This window comes from Octopus bimaculoides, chromosome 8 (genome assembly GCF_001194135.2).
Source record: "Octopus bimaculoides isolate UCB-OBI-ISO-001 chromosome 8, ASM119413v2, whole genome shotgun sequence".
Lineage (NCBI taxonomy): Eukaryota > Metazoa > Mollusca > Cephalopoda > Octopoda > Octopodidae > Octopus > Octopus bimaculoides.
In genome coordinates, this window is record NC_068988.1 from 18,079,362 (window position 1) to 18,083,319 (window position 3,958).

At 33.8% G+C, this 3,958-nt stretch overlaps 1 protein-coding gene across 4 annotated transcripts in view; it reads left to right on the forward strand.

The window, feature by feature from the left end:
• The window catches only part of LOC106878173 (uncharacterized), a 1,037,364-nt gene that overhangs the window by 634,029 nt on the left and 399,377 nt on the right, over window positions 1-3,958 (forward strand). The gene's annotated exons all lie outside the window — the stretch shown is intronic.

Consider the following 3,958-nt stretch of genomic DNA (forward strand, 5'->3'; position numbering starts at 1 on the left):
TTTTGTTGTCGCTTGTTAAGTTCTTGTCCCATGTTTTGTTTTCTTATATATATATATATATATATATAATCACTGACTATCTTAAGCTTCTTCACTTTGGATAGAAGAGTATCAGTTTTTTTTTTTTAGCCTTTCCCTGTGGATCATCTGTTGCATTGGAGCACCTTTCTTGGTGTAATAGCGTTGGGTTGCCTCGGGCTTCGCTGTTAGTTTGACGCGATGCAAATTCCAAGCGAGTGAGAACAAATGTTCTCCACAAAAGCAACATGGCTACTTTTCGTCTTGTTCTGAGTGATCACAGAATCCAACAAGTCAGTTGCATGCACATTGTTGCCATTTTAGTAATATGCTCACAGAACGATGCATTATTACTCATCTAAATTTCCAGATCATGCATTGACAGAGACTCCGGTATTGCAAAATCTTCTGGTACTGTGTAATATGATTGCATTATGTGGGTCAATAGCGGAGCGCTTGAAATTTTTCAGCATTGAATTGCATGTTGGTTTCTTCAGCCCACTTGTATATTACATTCATACCACCAGATTTCTTGATTGCTTGAGAAGCTTCTGTATTGTTAGCGTAGCCACTGAGAGTGGCTGATAATGTAACTGAGGCCATTCTAAGACAACAACCAACTACAGTTCCCTGAATGACAAATTACAAATAGAAGCCTACTCAGAGAAGAGCACCGTTAGCTACAACTATCTGACGCTCTCTGAGAAAGAAATGCAGTCAATCCCTTAGTTTCCCAATTGGCGGAGGTAAAGTTGTGTCTGACAAAATCATTTGGTGGCCAATTTCAATAATTCAACTGGCGTTTCATTACCCAGTCGTAATTCTATTGTAGATGCATGAAGCAGCACTAGAAGTAGTGGTATGTGCTTGTGAGCAAGCCGTTTTCTTCTAGGAATGTGAACAACTTGTTATTGGCAAGGCGTTCTATGATTTTGCTAATGTGTGAGGTCAGAGATAGAGATCTGCAATACTTCGTAACTGCTCTGATTCATCTTTTACGGACAGGGGATATTATACCTTCTTTAACTTGGTGCATGTTTATATATATATATATATATATATATATATATATATATGATATATATATAATGATATATACATACATATATATATATATGTATATATATATATATATAAAATGATATATACATACATATATATATATATATGTATATATAATGATACATACATATATATATATATGCACATATGTACCCACACATACGTATATATATATATATATATATATATATATATATATATATATATATATATATATATATATATATATATAGTGTGTGTGTGTGTGTGTGTGCGTCTACATATATGCACGCACATTCGTATTTATATATGTATGTGAATGTGCGGCTATGTAGATAAGTAAAAATGCTAAATCTAGGACTGCATATAAATATCATTATCATAATACAGGTACATTTACCTGTTGATGCACAAGTACACAGTTCAATAGACATTTGTATTTCTAATTATATTTTCCCAAGTCATAACAGCTCTTCAGAGTGGCATTCGTTACCAAAACCTTTAGACAGTCGATGGAACCGATTTCTTCCGGTAGTAGATCTCGGAAATCTGAAAATGTAGCCTCTTCAGATGCCAAACGTATACACACACACACACACATACCTACATATATACATATACACATATTTATATACGTAAATATATGTGTGTATATATATATATATATGTGCTATATAAAATATGTGTGTGTTTGTATATATGTTTGTACTCATACATACATACATACATACATACATACATACATACATATATTAATTTCGAACTGAGATGAGAACTGCAAAGAATTTGCTTCCATTGTCAGGTATCAGCTGAAGAATTAAGCGTAGGTTGACGCAAATTAAGCTAGGAATGGTGACGTGGATGCTGATACAAATGAAATAATGTGGGTGGATGAAGAAATTCTGCACAGATCAGACGAGTCAAAGGTGTGCGTTATAGAAGATGACAATGATAATAATAAAAAAAATTAGTCACAGAAATAACTGAACTAATGCATTCACACACGTAAGACTAACTCACAATGAGTGTGAGTATATATATATATATATATATATATATATATATATATAATGTATGTGATTCGGTGTGTTTACACCTGTCTGACTACAGCGAGAAAATTTCTCCATGACAAAATACAGTGAATGGTCTTATGTGTTCGAATATGCTTCAAACATATTTGAACTAGTAAGAAGTTTGTGTGTGTGTGTGTGTGTGTGTGTGTATACACACACATATATATATACTCATGTATACATATATATATATATATACACGCATGTATATATATACGCACATATACATGCATATATACACGCACATATAGACATACATATATATACGCACATATACATACATATATATATATATATATATATACACGCATATACATTTATATATGCGCGCGCGCGCACAGACACACACACACAAACACACACACACACACATGATATACTTGTATGCTTTGATAGCCACGGTGTACATAGACAAACATAATGCATCTATGGGAATAATTCTGCTGGGGTTGATAATAATAACAAGGATATCAGGATGGCGCAATCACTACAAATTCACCATTTATTATCGTTCCCATTGCTTTTTTTACAAACATGAAATTGGTGCAAATGATAGAGAGCCGACTTGATTCGCAAGTTAAATCCAAAATGAAAATTGCTTTAACGTCGAAAGGGAAGTTTTCTTTCACATTCCTGCCAACTCAGAACCAGTGCTATCGCTGCTTCATTAGCATCGGTGAATGTATTTCTTCCTTCTCTCTTTTACAGCGCAATACATTCAACAGTTAAGTGTACAACATAACATGTAAGATTGCGAAATAAACAACCAAAATAAATAAATAAAAGCTATTTTGATGTTTTCTTGTTTTTTATTTTGTTTGATTCTTTAAAATTCTAATAATTTTCTTTAATTCGTTTCAGCCATCACGAGTCGCATGTACTTGTTTGTGTTCCTCCTACATAGGATGTTGATAACGTATGAGAATTTGACGATAAAAGAGAAAGCGAATAAATTATTATTATTAGTAGTAGTACTGAGGCCAATTCAGTCAACAACCCCCACCGTCACATAAACCGCCTACCTTCCCACTTTCTTTCTCATGTTTTTCAGCTTGATACCAACGTTAGAAAATAATTATCGATATCACCTCTTATTTACACTCTTCAGTAAATAGATCGAACAGTTATAATTTCTTAGGATGTATCGCAATGGGGTTCAATAATAGGGACCAATATTGCTATTCTGCCTTTAGTCCTACCTACCGCGCGTCCTTTCATAGACAATGAAAATAATTAAGAATTAGCTTGCTATGGCGATGGGGGTTGATTAAATCGACACACCTTAGTCTCATTATTTTACCTTCATCATTATTCTACGATTAATAGTATTGTAACAGCTGTTATATTTATTTATTTATCTATTTTATTTTATTATTTTTATTCTTCTAACTTACGCATAATAAATACCGATTAAAATAATCGAGTATTGTTCAGAATTGTGGCAGTTGCGGTGGGGAGGAGGCTACGTTATAAATTCATGTGGGGTATCCCTCTTTTTATGATTCTAGATACATAAATTTCTCGCCCACTGCAACTGTCTTCTTCACCGTTCACAGCTGTGACGTCAAACTTGCGTGGGCTGACGTTATGGGCTTTTGTGACGTACTTGTACACGTGGTGAAAACGGCTGTTCTATAAATATAATATAGTGGGGTGTTTCTTAGCCGCTCACGTTGAGGATTTCCTGTTGTTGATAATGATTGCAGCGAGGCGTATTGCGTCAGCATGCATGCATGCATGCTAACGCGTGAGTGTGAAAATACATTAGCGTATATACATACATACATACATACATACATTATATATATATATATATATATATATAT